The 15,516-nt window shown below is 38.9% G+C and overlaps 1 long non-coding RNA gene across 1 annotated transcript in view; it reads left to right on the top strand.

Moving 5' to 3' along the window:
- The first annotated feature begins 5 nt into the window (after positions 1–5).
- The window catches only part of LOC133087764 (uncharacterized), a 52,116-nt gene continuing 36,605 nt past the window's right edge, over positions 6–15,516 (top strand). The window contains exon 1 of the long non-coding RNA XR_009700444.1: positions 6–147. This is a non-coding gene — a long non-coding RNA (uncharacterized LOC133087764). The remainder of the gene's footprint in view (positions 148–15,516) is intronic.

The following is a 15,516-nucleotide window of genomic DNA, read 5'->3' as shown; positions in this document are numbered from 1 at the left end:
CGACGCTACGCTCCCCGGTCCACGTCGGGGCCCCGACCGGAAGCGCGGCCCTGGAAAGGCAAGGGGCGCGAGAGGGGCCGGGCCTACGTCTCTGCGCCGCAGGGACCCCGGAATGGACCTGACGTTGGGCTGAGCACTGACCTCAGAGTGAGTGGAGGCTGGGCCTGTAATGTAAGGAGGCCTTGGCAGCAGCACCATAGGGCGGTAGCGCATTTGCTTCGTGGACAGCCTCCTGTCTTGTAGTTTTAGGTCCCCGCATTCCAACCCCCCCACCCCACCCCCGGGATTTACTCACAATAAGGGAGCACTAGTGGCCTGGGGTGAGCTAACATCTTGAGGGTTTTCCTGGTCTGTATTCTAGAGCTTCAAAACTACCAGGTAAAATTGAACAGGGATAAAATTGAACTGGGATGAAATTGCTACCCGTGACCTGAGAATTGACCTGGAACGTTGTTTCCAGGATTTGGAGTCCAAGGGGTGAGTTGTCAATAATCTGATATTTCTGAGTGGCTTCACTTTAAAAAGGTGAAATTCACACAACATAACCATTTTAAAGTGTGCAGTTCAATGGCATTTAGTACTTCACGGTATGGTACAATCCCAGCCACCTCTATCTAATTCTGAAACATTTCCATCACTCCAAAATAAAATCTCCTACCCATTGAAACAGTTTCTTCACATCTCCTTCTCCCCTCAGTCCCTGGCAACCTATTTACCTCTTTTGGATATTTCATATAAATGGAATCATAACAATATGTGACCTTTTGTATCTGGCTTCTTTCACTTAGCATAAATGTTTTCAAGGTTCATCCACATCGTGGCATGTATCAGCACTTCATTCCTTTCTTTATTTATTTTTTTATCTTTTTATTTTTTTTAATCAGTCATCAATTTTATACACATCACTTTATACATGTCAACCCCAATCGCCCAATTCAGCACACCACCATCCCCACCCCACCGCAATTTTCCCCCCTTGGTGTCCATACGTTTGTTCTCTACATCTGTGTCTCAACTTCTGCCCTGCAACCCGGTTCATCTGTACCATTTTTCTAGGTTCCACATACATGCGTTAATATACGATATTTGTTTTTCTCTTTCTGACTTACTTCACTTTGTATGACAGCCTCTAGATCCATCCACGTCTCAACAAATGACTCAATTTCGTTCCTTATTATGGCTGAGTAATATTCCATTGTATATACGTACCACATCTTCTTTATCCGTTCATGTGTCAATGGGCATTTAGGTTGCTTCCATGACCTGGCTATTGTAAATAGTGCTGCAGTGAACATTGGGGTGCATGTGTCTTTTTGAATTACGGTTTTCTCTGGGCATATGCCCGGTAGTGGGATTGCTGGGTCATATGGTAATTCTATTTTTAGTTTTTTAAGGAACCTCCATATTGTTCTCCATAGTGGCTGTATCAATTTACATTCCCACCAACAGTGCAAGAGGGTTCCCTTTTCTCCACACCCTCTCCAGCATTTGTTGTTTGTAGATTTTCTGATGATGCCCATTCTAACTGGTGTGAGGTGATACCTCATTGTAGTTTTGATTTGCATTTCTCTAATAATTAGTGATGTTGAGCATCTTTTCATGTGCTTCGTGGCCGTCTGTATGTCTTCTTTGGAGAAATGTCTATTTAGGTCTTCTGCCCATTTTTGGATTGGGTTGTTTGTTTCTTTAATATTGAGCTGAATGAGCTGTTTATATATTTTGGAGATTAATCCTTTGTCCATTGATACATTTGCAAATATTTTCTCCCATTCTGAGGGTTGTATTTTCATCTTGTTTATGGCTTCCTTTGCTGTGCAAAAGCTTTGAAGTTTCATTAGGTCCCATTTGTTTATTTTTGTTTTTATTTCCATTACTCTAGGAGGTGGATCAAAAAAGATCTTGCTGTGATTTATGTCAAAGAGTGTTCTTCCTATGTTTTCCTCTAAGAGTTTTATAGTGTCCAGTCTTACATTTAGGTCTTTAATCCATTTTGAGTTTATTTTTGTGTATGGTGTTAGGGAGTATTCTAATTTCATTCTTTTACATGTAGCTGTCCAGTTTTCCCAGCACCACTTATTGAAGAGACTGTCTTTTCTCCATTGTATATCTTTGCCTCCTTTGTCATAGATTAGTTGACCATAGGTGCGTGGGTTTATCTCTGGGCTTTCTATCTTGTTCCATTGATCTATGTTTCTGTTTTTGTGCCAGTACCATATTGTCTTGATTACTGTAGCTTTGTAGTATAGTCTGAAGTCAGGGAGTCTGATTCCTCCAGCTCCGTTTTTTTCCCTCAAGACTGCTTTGGCTATTCGGGGTCTTTTGTGTCTCCATACAGATTTTAAGATGATTTGTTCTAGTTCCATAAAAAATGCCATTGGTAATTTGATAGGGATTGCATTATTGAATCTGTAGATTGCTTTGGGTAGTATAGTCATTTTCACAATGTTGATTCTTCCAATCCAAGAACATGGTATATCTCTCCATCTGTTGGTATCATCTTTAATTTCTTTCATCAGTGTCTTATCGTTTTCTGCATACAGGTCTTTTGTCTCCTTAGGTAGGTTTATTCCTAGGTATTTTATTCTTTTTGTTGCAATGGTAAATGGGAGTGTTTCCATAATTTCTCTTTCAGATTTTTCATCATTAGTGTATAGGAATGCAAGAGATTTCTGTGCATTAATTTTGTATCCTGCAACTTTTCCAAATTCATTAATTAGCTCTAGCAGTTTTCTGGTGGCAGTTTTAGGATTCTCTATGTATAGTATCATGTCATCTGCAAACAGTGACAGTTTTACTTCTTCTTTTCCAATTTGTATTCCTTTTATTTCTTTTTCTTCTCTGATTGCCGTGGCTAAGACTTCCAGAACTATGTTGAATAATAGTGGTGAGAGTGGACATCCTTGTCTTGTTCCTGATCTTAGAGGAAATGCTTTCAGTTTTTCACCATTGAGAATGATGTTTGCTGTGGGTTTGTCATATATGGCCTTTATTATGTTGAGGTAGGTTCCCTCTATGCCCACTTTCTGGAGAGTTTTTATCATAAATGGGTGTCGAATTTTGTCAAAAGCTTTTTCTGCGTCTACTGAGATGATCATATGGTTTTTATTCTTCAATTTGTTAATATGGTGTATCACATTGATTGATTTGTGTATATTGAAGAATCCTTGCATCCCTGGGATAAATCCCACTTGATCGTGGTGTATGATCCTTTTAATGTGTTGTTGGATTCTGTTTGCCAGTATTTTGTTGAGGATTTTTGCATCTATATTCATCAGTGATATTGGTCTGTAATTTTCTTTTTTTGTAGTGTCTTTGTCTGGTTTTGGTATCAGGGTGATGGTGGCCTCATAGAATGAGTTTGGGAGTGTTCCTTCCTCTGCAATTTTTTGGAAGAGTTTGAGAAGGATAGGTGTTAGCTCTTCTCTAAATGTTTGATAGAATTCACCTGTGAAGCCATCTGGTCCTGAACTTTTGTTTGTTGGAAGATTTTTAATCACAGTTTCAATTTCATTACTTGTGATTGGTCTGTTCATATTTTCTGTTTCTTCCTGGTTCAGTCTTGGAAGGTTATACCTTTCTAAGAATTTGTCCATTTCTTCCAGGTTGTCCATTTTATTGGCATAGATTTGCTTGTAGTAGTCTCTTAGGATGCTTTGTATTTCTGCGGTGTCTGTTGTAATTTCTCCTTTTTCATTTCTGATTTTATTGATTTGAGTCCTCTCCCTCTTTTTCTTGATGAGTCTGGCTAATGGCTTATCAATTTTGTTTATCTTCTCAAAGAACCAGCTTTTAGTTTTATTGATCTTTGCTATTGTTTTCTTTGTTTCTATTTCATTTATTTCCGCTCTGATCTTTATGATTTCTTTCCTTCTGCTAACTTTGGGTTTTGTTTGTTCTTCTTTCTCTAGTTTCTTTAGGTGTAAGGTTAGATTGTTTACTTGAGATTTTTCTTGTTTCTTGAGGTAGGCTTGTATAGCTATAAACTTCCCTCTTAGAACTGCTTTTGCTGCATCCCATAGGTTTTGGGTCGTCATGTTTTCATTGTCATTTGTCTCTAGGTATTTTTTGATTTCCTCTTTGATTTCTTCAGCGATCTCTTGGTTATTTAGTAACGTATTGTTTAGCCTCCATGTGTTTGTGTTTTTTATGTTTTTTTCCCTGTAATTCATTTCTAATCTCATAGCGTTGTGGTCAGAAAAGATGCTTGATATGATTTCAGTTTTCTTAAATTTACTGAGGCTTGATTTGTGACCCAAGATGTGATCTATCCTGGAGAATGTTCCGTGTGCACTTGAGAAGAACGTGTAATCTGCTGTTTTTGGATGGAATGTCCTATAAATATCAATTAAATCTATCTGGTCTATTGTGTCATTTAAAGCTTCTGCTTCCTTATTTATTTTCATTTTGGATGATCTGTCCATTGGTGTAAGTGAGGTGTTAAAGTCCCCCACTATTATTGTGTTACTGTCAATTTTCTCTTTTACAGCTGTTAGCAGTTGCCTTATGTATTGAGGTGCTCCTATGTTGGGTGCATATATATTTATAATTGTTATATCTTCTTCTTGGATTGATCCCTTGATCATTATGTAGTGTCCTTCCTTGTCTCTTGTAACGTTCTTTATTTTAAAGTCTATTTTATCTGATATGAGTATTGCTACTCCAGCTTTCTTTTGATTTCCATTTGCATGGAATATCTTTTTCCATCCCCTCACTTTCAGTCTGTATGTGTCCCTAGGTCTAAAGTGGGTCTCTTGTAGACAGCATATATACGGGTCTTGTTTTTGTATCCATTCAGCAAGCCTGTGTCTTTTGGTTGGAGCATTTAATCCATTCACGTTTAAGGTAATTATCGATATGTATGTTCCTATGACCATTTTCTTAATTGTTTTGGGTTTGTTTTTGTAGGTCCTTTTCTTCTCTTGTGTTTCCCACTTAGAGAAGTTCCTTTAGCATTTGTTGTAGAGCTGGTTTGGTGGTGCTGAATTCTCTTAGCTTTTGCTTGTCTGTAAAGCTTTTGATTTCTCCATCAAATCTGAATGAGATCCTTCCGGGTAGAGTAATCTTGGTTGTAGGTTCTTCCCTTTCATCACTTTAAGTATATCATGCCACTCCCTTCTGGCTTGTAGAGTTTCTGCTGAGAAATCAGCTGTTAACCTTATGGGAGTTCCCTTGTATGTTATTTGTCATTTTTCCCTTGCTGCTTTCAATAATTTTTCTTTGTCTTTAATTTTTGCCACTTTGATTACTATGTGTCTCGGCGTGTTTCTCCTTGGGTTTATCCTGTATGGGACTCTCTGCACTTCCTGGACTTGGGTGGCTATTTCCTTTCCCATGTTAGGGAAGTCTTCGACTATAATCTCTTCAAATATTTTCTCTGGTCCTTTCTCTCTCTCTTCTCCTTCTGGGACCCCTATAATGCGAATGTTGTTGCGTTTAATGTTGTCCCAGAGGTCTCTTAGGCTGTCTTCATTTCTTTTCATTCTTTTTTCTTTATTCTGTTCCACAGCAATGAATTCCACCATTCTGTCTTCCAGGTCACTTATCTGTTCTTCTGCCTCAGTTATTCTGCTATTGATTCCTTCTAGTGTAGTTTTCATTTCAGTTATTGTATTGGTCACCTCTGTTTGTTTGTTCTTTAATTCTTCTAGGTCTTTGTTAATCATTTCTTGCATCTTCTCAATCTTTGCCTCCATTCTTATTCCAAGGTCCTGGATCATCTTCACTATCATTATTCTGAATTCTTTTTCTGGAAGGTTGCCTATCTCCACTTCATTTAGTTGTTGTTCTGAGGTTTTTTCTTGTTCCTTCATCTGGTATATAGCCCTCTGCCTTTTCATCTTGTCTATCTTTCTGTAAATGTGGTTTTTGTTCCACAGGCTGCAGGACTATAGTTTTTCTTGCTTCTGCTGTCTGCCCTCTGGTGGTTGCGGCTATCTAAGAGGCTTGATGGGAGGCTCTGGAGGTGGGTAGAGCTGACTGTTGCTGTGGCGGTCAGAGCTCTGTAAAACTGTAATCCACTTGACTGTTGCTGGGTGGGGCTGGGTTCCCTCCCTGTTGGTTGTTTTGCCTGAGGCAACCCAACACTGGAGCCTACCCGGGCTCTTTGGTGGGGCTAATGGCAGACTCTGGGAGGGCTCACGCCAAGGAGTACTTCCCAGAACCTCCGCTGTCAGTGTCCTTGTCCCCACGGTGAAACAGAGCCAGCCCCCACCTCTTCAGGAGACCCTCCAACACTAGCAGGTAGGTCTGGTTCAGTCTCCCCCAGGGTCACTGTTCCTTCCCCCGGGTCCCGATGCACACACTATTTTGTGTGCGCCCTCCAAGAGTGGGGTCTCTGTTTCCCCCAGTCCTGTCGAAGTCCTGCAATCAATTCCCACTAGGCTTCAAAGTCTGATTCTCTATGAATTCCTCCTCCCGTTGCCGGACCCCCAGGTTGGGAAGCCTGACGTGGGGCTCAGAACCTTCACTCCAGTGGGTGGACTTCTGTGGTATAAGTGTTCGCCAGTCTGTGAGTCACCCACCCAGCAGTTATGGAATTTGATTTTACTCTGATTGCGCCCCTCCTACCGTCTCACTGTGGCTTCTCCTCTGTCCTTGGACGTGGGGTATCCTCCTTGGTGAAGTCCAGTGTCTTCCTGTCGATGATTGTCCAGCAGCCAGTTGTGATTCTGGTGTTCTCGCAAGAGGGAGTGAGAGCACCACTTCATTCCTTTTTATGGCTGAATAATATTCCATTGCATGTATAAACCACAATTTGTTTATCTGTTCATCCACTGATGGGCCTTTGTGCTGTTTCCACCTTTTGGCTATTGTCAGTAGCGCTGCTGTAGACATGTGTGTACATATATTTGTCTGAGTACCTGTTTTCAGTTCTTTGGGGTACATACCTAGGAGTTGAATTGCTAGATCATATGGAAATTCTATTTTTAACTTTTTGAGGAACCATCAAACGGTTTTTCACAGAGCCTGAACCATTTTACACTCCTACCAACAATGAACAGAGGGTTCCAATTTCTCCACATTCTCCATCACTTGTTATTTTCCATTAAATTTTAAAATTATTATTTATTGCCTTCCTAATGGGTATGAAGGTTTTGGTTTGGATCTCCCTGTTAACTAGTGATGTTGATTGTCTTTCCTGTGCTTGTTGACCGTTTGTATATCTTCAGAGAAATGTCTATTCAAGTCCTTTGCCCATTTCTAATTGGGTTATCTTTTTGTTGTTGTAAGTGGTTCTTTATATATTCTGGATATCAGACCCCATCAGATATATGATTTGCAAATATTTTCTCCCATTTTGTAGGTTGTCTTTTCACTTTCTGATAATGTCCTTTAATGCATACATGGCTTTAATTTTGATGAAGTCCAGTTTATCAATTTTTTCTTTTATTGCTTGTGCTTTTGGTGTCATAGTCAAGAATCTATTGTCAAATCCAAAGTCATGAAGATTTACCTCTATGTTTTCGTCTAAGAGTGTTATGGTTTTAGCACTTACATTTAGATTGTTGATACATTTTGAGTTAATTATTGTATATGGTATGAGGTCCGGGTCCAGCTTCATTCTCTGGCGTGTGGTTATCCAGTTGTCCCAGCACCATTTGTTGCAGAGACTGTTCTTTCCCCCAGTGAATGGTCTTGGCCCCCTTGTCAAAAATCATTGGGCTATAGATAAACGGGAAAAAACAAATTTTAAAAAGAGCTATTTAAATGAAAATTAACCCAAGATGGAAATGGGGCAGGTCAGCATTTTGACAGACAAAATAATGATCCAAATAATGACCTTTGATAAATTAGAGAAATGAATTACAAGTAACAGAAACAATGATTAAATAATAGGTTCTTTAAAATGTAAAGATCCTTGAGGGTCACAAACTCAACTCTAACTGACGTATGAGTCATCTCTGCAGAATCCCCAAGAAAGGACTGCCCAGCCAGGTTTGTCGTTGTTTTGGGAACTTTCAGTATTGTACTTTATTGAGAGGTTGAATTTCAGCCCCTAATGTGGAGCATAAAGACTCGTAAAATGAGTTTAGGAAGTATTCCGTCTTCTGTTTCCTGGTAGAGTTTGAGAAGGATTGGTGTTAATTCTTCTTTAAAGGTTTTGTAGAATTCACCCAGAGAAGCCATCTGATCCTGCCTTTGGAGAGATTTTTGATCACTGATTCGATCTCTTACTTCAATCTCTTTACTTTTTATAGGTTTGTTCAGATTTCCTATTTCTTCTTGAGTCAGTTTTGGTAATTTGTGTGTTTCTAGGAATTTGTCCATTTTCTGTAGATTATCTAATTTGTTGGTGTATAATTGTTCATAATATGCCCTTATAATTCTTTTTTTTTCTGCAAGGGTCATAATGATGTCCCCACTGTCATTCTGATTTTAATTATTTAATTATACCTTTTCTCTTTTTTATCAGTCTAGCTAAATGTTTGTCAATTTTATTGAGCTTTTCAAATTTTTCATTTTAGTTATTATACATTTCAGCTCCAGAATTATTTCTGTTTGGTTCCTTTTTATAATTTCTGTCTCTTTGTTGATATCTTCTATTCGTTTATACATTGATTGTTCTCTGGTTTCCTTTAGTTCTATGTCCACAGTTTCCTTGAGCTATTTGAGCATATTTAAGACAGTTCATTTAAAGTCTTTGTCTTAACAAGTCCAATTTCTGGGCTTCCTCGGAGATGGTTTCTGCCAAATTCTTTTTCCTGTGAATGAGTCATACTTTTTCTTTGTATACCTTGTAATTTTTTGTTGACAACTAGACAATTTGAATATTGTGGCAGCTCTGGAAATCAGATTCTGTACCCCTTGGCAAGGTTTGCCGTTATTGCTTGTTAAGGGTTACGATCATCCATTTGTTTAGTGACACTTCCAAACTATTTTTGCAGACTGTATTCCTTTTTTTAATTTAATTTTTATTTTATATTGGGGTATAGTTGATTTACAATGTTGTGTTAGTTTCAGGTGTACAGCAAAGTGATTCAGTTATACATATACATATATCCACTCTTTTTCAGATTCTTTTCCCATATAGATTATTAAAGAATATTGAGTATAGTTCCCTGTGCTATACAGTAGGTCCTTGTTGATTATCTATTTTATATATAGTAGTGTGTATCTGTTCATCTCAAACTCCTAATTTATCCCCTTTCCCCTTTGGTAACCATAAGTTTGTTTTCGAAGTCTGTGGGTCTGTTTCTGTTTTGTAAATAAGCTCATTTTTATCATCTTTTAAAATTCCACATATAAGTGATATCATGTGATATTTGTCTTTCTGTGTCTGACTGACTTCACTTAGTATGATAATCTCTAGGTCCATCCATGTTGCTGCAAATGGCATTATTTCATTCTTTTTTATGGCTGAGTAATATTCTATTGTATATATGTACCACATCTTCTTTATCCATTCCTCTGTCGATGGGCATTTAGGTTGCTTCCACGTGCAGACTATATTCCAATCATGTGTAGTCACTGAGGTCTCTGTTCCATTATCTCATTGCTCAGCCACTGACTTGACACAGATTTCCTTAAATACCTGGAGTTCCCCCCGCACCACCCCAAATTAGAAGAAACGTCTCCTGGTCTTTGTAGATTGGCCCTGAGCTGGGTACTCCTGCTGCACTTAACCAGGCCACCTTCAACTCTGCCTTAGTCTTTTATTTCCTGCTTGCATGGAAGATCAGCCAAAAGTGCAAGCCTAGGGTCCTCGCAGGTCTTTTCTGAGCATGTGTCTGGCCCTGGACATGTGTGTTGTAGTCTGGATTCCCTGATATAAGAAGTAGCCCTTCAAAGCCCTTATTCTTCCTGTATCTTCCTCCTCAGCCTTCCCCTTTCCAGGCTTTTTGGTTTGTCTGCTGCTTAACCCCATCTGCCGCCCCTTGCCCCAGACAACTATGGGTACTGTATGTCTTTAAATCCTTTCAAAAGACGCCACCTGGGAAGCTGCTCCAGTCTGAGGAGGGTGAGGCAAATGTCAGCCTCTGCACCCTCACGGAACTGCCAGCTGGGCCAAAATGTACAGCCACATTTTTGAGAACAAGGTCTGTATTGCCCACCCTGGCACCAGCAAGCCACAGCAGGGATTCAGGCTGTTGTCCCCCTGGCTGCTGCTGGGCTGGGGAATGGGAGATGGTGGGTGGGTAAGCAAAAATGCTGCAACAATTTCTTACTGAAATAGCAGCCTCTTTCTTCATGAGTCACTCCCCTGGTTGCTCTAAGTTTTTTTTAATTAGATTCCAGAGTTCCAGAAAAGCTGATTCTGTCGGATTTTATCAGCTTAATGGTTGCTTAAGTGGAGGTACTGATTCTTGGAGCTCCTGGTCTGCCATTTTCCATGACATCACTCCTAAGTAGCTTCACTTTTACCACTGAACACTATTGACTGAAAAATTTTCTCCTTGATGCCGTGCTCACCTTATTTCTCTCCATGGTGGACTTCACCTCCTCTGCCCATTGTTGCTTCCAGGCGTCACTGGAGTTCTGTTCTCACTGTGCACACTCTTCTTGGGGAATCCACCCATGACCCAAGCTGCCACCTCTATGTTGATGAATCTCCAACTTAGTCCTCTCCCCAGAGCCCCAGACATGTGGACCACTACTCATGGACTGCTCCACTCAGAAGTCCCACAGATCACTCTAGGTGAAGCCGTGTGAGTAAGTTCTGGCTAATGGGATGGAAGGAGAAGAGGTACATCCTTACTCTTATTCTTCTTGCTATCTGGAACGTGGAGGTGATAACCAGAGCTCAAGCAGCCATCTTGGACCATGACGACCATGAGGATGGAGAATCAATAAAATGGAGGGAGCTCTGTCTTTGATGATTGTGGAGCCACTAGCTTAGAATTGCTTACCTCCTTACTCTGTCTCAGGGAGGGAAAAACAATTTTATCTTGTTCAACAGGCCGTTGTTATTTTGTGACTCCCTCACATGAAACTAAACCAAAGCTTGCTTAATGCACAACACTGTTCCAGCCCTATTCCCCTTACACCATTGCTCCACTGGCTGTACTAAGCTACATGCAGCTCTCTCTGCTAGCATTCCTTTGCACAGCATCTACTGCAGACAAGTCACTTGTCTCCCTCACTTCCTGTGAACATCTCTAGAGCAGGACCTATACATTTCTTGGATTCCTGACATGTCAACTTTTTTAAGGCAAGAAAAAGAGGAATAGGGAATGGACAGTTCTTGGATCCCATTTATATGTGCTTTACATTTTATTTGTCTTAACTTGAACTATTAGAACAACTCTGTGAGGGGTGGAACATTATTATTGCTCTTTTATATATGGGGAAATGGAAGTCAACAAAGACAAAGCTGTTTCCCAAATATACATGGGTAACGAGGGGCAGAATTAAGTGTAGACCTAGAGTCTGTCTGACCTGATGCAGCAGCCCTCTTTAGCCCACTTAGAAGTTTCCATGTCAGTGCATCAGCCGGGCTGTGGCTGAGTAATCTTTGATGAATTAATTCCCTTCATGGTTCTCCTTTGAGATTGTCACTCTCAGCTGCTTTTCACATGCTGGTTTGTGAAGGATGAGTAAGCGCCTTCCTGAACCTGACCTCAGTTCCAGAAGGGGTGGCCTCTGCTTCAGGTTTTGGTGTGCAGGGGATTTTAAGTTTCCTCAAAAAATTAAAACTAGAACTACCATATGGTCCAGCAATTCCACTCCTAGGTATTTATCCAAAGAAAATGAAAACACTACTTCGAAAAGATATATCCACCCCTATGTTCATTGTAGCATTGTTTACAATAGCCAAGATAGGGAAGCATCCTAAGTGTAAATAATTTTTTATTTTTTGAGCAACCTCAATACTGTTTTCCATAGTGGCTGCACCAATTTACATTGCTACCACCAGTGCACAAGGGTTCCCTTTTCTCCACATCCTTGCCAACACTTGTTATTTCTTCTCTTTTTGATAATAGCCATTCTGACAGGTGTGAGGTGATATCTCATTGTGGTTTTGATTGGCATTTCCCTGATGATTAGTGATGTTGAACATCTTTTCATGTGTGTTGATCATCTGTATATCTTCTTTGGAAAAATGTCTATTTAGCTCCTCTGCCCATTTTTTTTTTTTTTTTTTTTTTTTAATCTTTACAATCCCATTCTAGGTCTGACTCTTGGTTGCTTTTTTTTTTTTTTTTTTAATATTTTATTTTTGCTGTGTTGGGTCTTCGTTTCTGTGCGAGGGCTTTCTCTAGTTGTGGCAAGCGGGGGCCTCTCTTCATCGCGGTGCGCGGGCCTCTCACTATCGCGGCCTCTCTTGCTGTGGAGCACAGGCTCCAGACGCGCAGGCTCAGTAATTGTGGCTCACGGGCCCAGTTGCTCCGTGGCATGTGGGATCGTCCCAGACCAGGGCTCGAACCCGTGTCCCCTGCATTGGCAGGCAGATTCCCAACCGCTGCGCCACCAGGGAAGCCCCCTCTGCCCATTTTTTAATTGGGTTATTCATTTTTCTGATGTTGAGTTGTATATTTTGGATATATTATATTTGTATATTTTGGATATTAACTCCTTATCAGATGTATTATTTGCAAATACTTTCTCCCATTCAGTAGGCAGCCTTTTCATTTTGTTGATGGTTTCCTTTGCCATGCAAAAGCTTTTTAGTTTGATGTAGTGCTATTTGTTTATTTTTGCTTTTGTTTCCCTTGCCTGAATAGACAGATCCAAAAAACTATGCTAAGACCAATATCAAAGAGCCTACTGCCTATGTTTTCTTCTAGGAGTTTTATGGTTTCATAAAACCTATGATTTAGGTCTTACATTTAAGACTTTAATCCATTTTGAGTTTATTTTTGTGTATAGTGTGAGAAAGTGGTCCAGTTTGATTCTTTTGCAAGTGGCTGTCCAGTTTTCCCAACACCATTTATTGACAAGGCTGTTTTTCCCCCACTGTTTATTCTTGCCTCCTTTGTCATAGATAAATTGACATATAAGGGTGGGTTTATTTCTGGGTTCTCTATTCTGTTCCATTGATCTATGTGTGCCAGTATCATACTGTTTTGATGACTGTAGCTTTATAACATAGTTTGAAATCAGGGATTGTGATAACCTCCAGCTTTGTTCTTCTTTCTCAAGAATGTTTTGGCTGTTCAGGATCTTTTGTGTTTCCATACAAATTTTAGAATTATTTGTTCTAGTTCTGTGAAAAATACCATGGATACTTTGATAGGGATTGAATGGACTCTGTAGATTGCCTTGGGGAGTATGGGCATTTTAACAATATTAATTCTTCCAAACCATGAGCATATTATATCTTTCCGTTTGTCTTTGTCATCTTCAGTTTCTTTCATCAGTGTCTTATAGTTCTCCAAGTATAGGTCTTTTACCTCCTTGGTTAGATTTATTCCTGGGTATTTTATTCTTTTTGATGCAATTGTAGATGGGATTGTTTTCTTAACACATTATTGACCAGAGATGTATTAATCAATTTTTAGAGAGTGATACAACTAACATCACCGTGCAAAGTTGTTAGAACTTAAAATTGATCAAGGGTTCATTATAGAACTCATGATTGTCATTATCATTCACATTTTGCTCCGTTGGTTTTTTGTTCCAACCTTGTGTATATTATAAATGTAAAATTTTCTAAAATGACGCATCACAAAATTTTGAGTGAAGAAGAATTTTTCGGCGAATTTTATGCAGATACTTTCTCTGATTGTCCGAGTGACATATATACTAGTGTCTCAGAAGATGATAGTTCTTCAGAATATAGTTCTGATTCAGACGATGTGAATATTAGACCAAAAAAAGACATAAAACCTTAGTGATTGATTCTGATATGGAAAGTGAAAATGAAACTCATGGTGCTGGAGAATGCTCCTTTGCTTCTACAGAAGAGTGGATTGAAGACAACATTTCATGAAAATTAAAAGACTTTACAGGTGTGTCAGGTGTAACTATTGAATATAATAAACCTGCAAAGTGTTAGTGAAATAACATAATTGATTTTTAGCTGGCCAAAATAAAAATCACCGGCCACAGGCATTAGTTTCTGCAAAAATCCCCCAGTCAATAATGAGTTAATTTTATTTTCTGATAGTTCATTGTTAGTGTATAGAAATACAACAGCTTTCAGTATATTAATTGTGTATCCTGCAACTTCACTAAATTTATTTCTTAGTTCTAATAGTTTTTTGGTTGATGTTTTTAGGATTTTCTATATATAGTATCATGTCATCCGAAAACCGTGACAGTTTTACTTCTTCCTTTCCAGTTTGGATTCCTTTTATTTCTTTTTCTTGTCTGATTGCTGTGGCTAGGACTTCCAGTACTATGTTGAATAAAAGTGGTAAGAGTGGGCATCCTTGTCTTGTTTCTGATTTTAGAGAAACACTTTCAGCTTTTCACCCTTGAGTATAATGTTGGCTGCTAGTTTGTCATATATAGCCTTTATTATGTTGAGGTATGTTCCCTCTATAACTGCTTTATTGAGAGTTTTTATCATAAAGAGGTGTGGGATTTTGTCAAAAGCTTTTTCTGCATCTATTGAGATGATACTGTGATTTTAATTCTTCATTTTGTTAATGTGGTGTATCACATTGATTGATTTTAGTTAATGAACCATCCTCGCATCCCTGGGATAAATCCCACTTGATCATGGTATATGTATGACCCCTTTAATGTATTGTTGAATTTGGTTTGCTAATATTTCCTTAAGGACTTTTGCATCTGTGTTCATCAGTGATATTAGCCTGTAATTTTCTTTTTTTGTGGTGTCTTTGTCTGCTTTCAGGTAAATGCTGGCTTCATAAAATGAGTTTGGGAACATTCTTTCCTCTTCAGTTTTTTGGAATAGTTTGACATTAATAGTTTGGTATTAATTCTTCTTTAAATATTTGGTAAAATTCATCTGTGAAGCAGTCTGGTCCTGGACTTTTGTTTGTCGGGAGGTTTTTTTTTTTTTTTTAATTACTGATTCAATTTCATTACTGGTAATTAGTCTGTTCATATTTTCTATTTCTTTCTGGTTCAGTCTTGGGAGATTGTATGTTTCTAGGAATGTATCCATTTCTTCTCGGTTGTCCATTTTATTAGCATATAATTGTTCATAGTAATCTCTTATGAGTTTTTGCATTTCTGTGGTGTCAGTTGTAACTTCTCCTCTTTCATTTCTGATTTTATTGATTTGGGTCCTCAATCTGTTTTTCTTGGTGAGTCTGGCTAAAGGTTTATCAATTTTATTGGTTTTTTCAAAGAACCAGCTCTTAGTTTCATTAATCTTTTCTTTTGTTTTTAAAGTATCTATTTCATTTCTTTCTGCTCTGATCTTTGCGATTTCTTTCCTTCTGCTAACTTTGGGCTTTGTGTGTTCTTTTTTCTAGTTCTTTAAGGCATAAGTTTAGGTTGTTTATTTGAGATCTTTCTTATTCCCTGAGGTAGGCTTGTATCGCTATAAACTTCCCTCTCAAGGCTGCTTTTGCTATGTTCCATAGGTTTTGGATTGTTGTGTTTTCAAGTCTGGAACAGTTTCTTTGCCTCCCCTTTGAGCCATGCAAAGCCACTTTCCAT

This window comes from Eubalaena glacialis, chromosome 3 (genome assembly GCF_028564815.1).
Source record: "Eubalaena glacialis isolate mEubGla1 chromosome 3, mEubGla1.1.hap2.+ XY, whole genome shotgun sequence".
Taxonomy (NCBI): Eukaryota; Metazoa; Chordata; class Mammalia; order Artiodactyla; family Balaenidae; genus Eubalaena; species Eubalaena glacialis.
This window is presented reverse-complemented; position numbering and strand designations above follow the sequence as displayed.